Raw genomic sequence first — 301 nt, forward strand, 5'->3', positions numbered from 1 at the left:
TGAAATAGACACAAAATGACTCTGACGGTGTCTTTGGCTTTTCTTATTTTTATTTTTTTTAGGATTTTATTGGGAAATCGGGGAAGGGGAACAGACAAGTTACTGTCCTTTTGTTCTTCAGTCTAGTTGTGGAGGATGTCACTTCACTGGTCCATGTTGGTATTATCATTGAGCTCTTCCTGGGTGAGGTAGATCCGTCGCCAGTCACTGGATGGCCACTCACGGTGGCTCTTGGCAGCTCACGCCGGCTGCCGGCTGCTCACGGTAGCTTATGGGAGCCCACTGCAGCTCCACTGCAGCC

The sequence above is a fragment of the Hipposideros armiger genome, unplaced genomic scaffold, assembly GCF_001890085.2.
Source record: "Hipposideros armiger isolate ML-2016 unplaced genomic scaffold, ASM189008v1 scaffold_266, whole genome shotgun sequence".
Classification (NCBI taxonomy): Eukaryota; Metazoa; Chordata; class Mammalia; order Chiroptera; family Hipposideridae; genus Hipposideros; species Hipposideros armiger.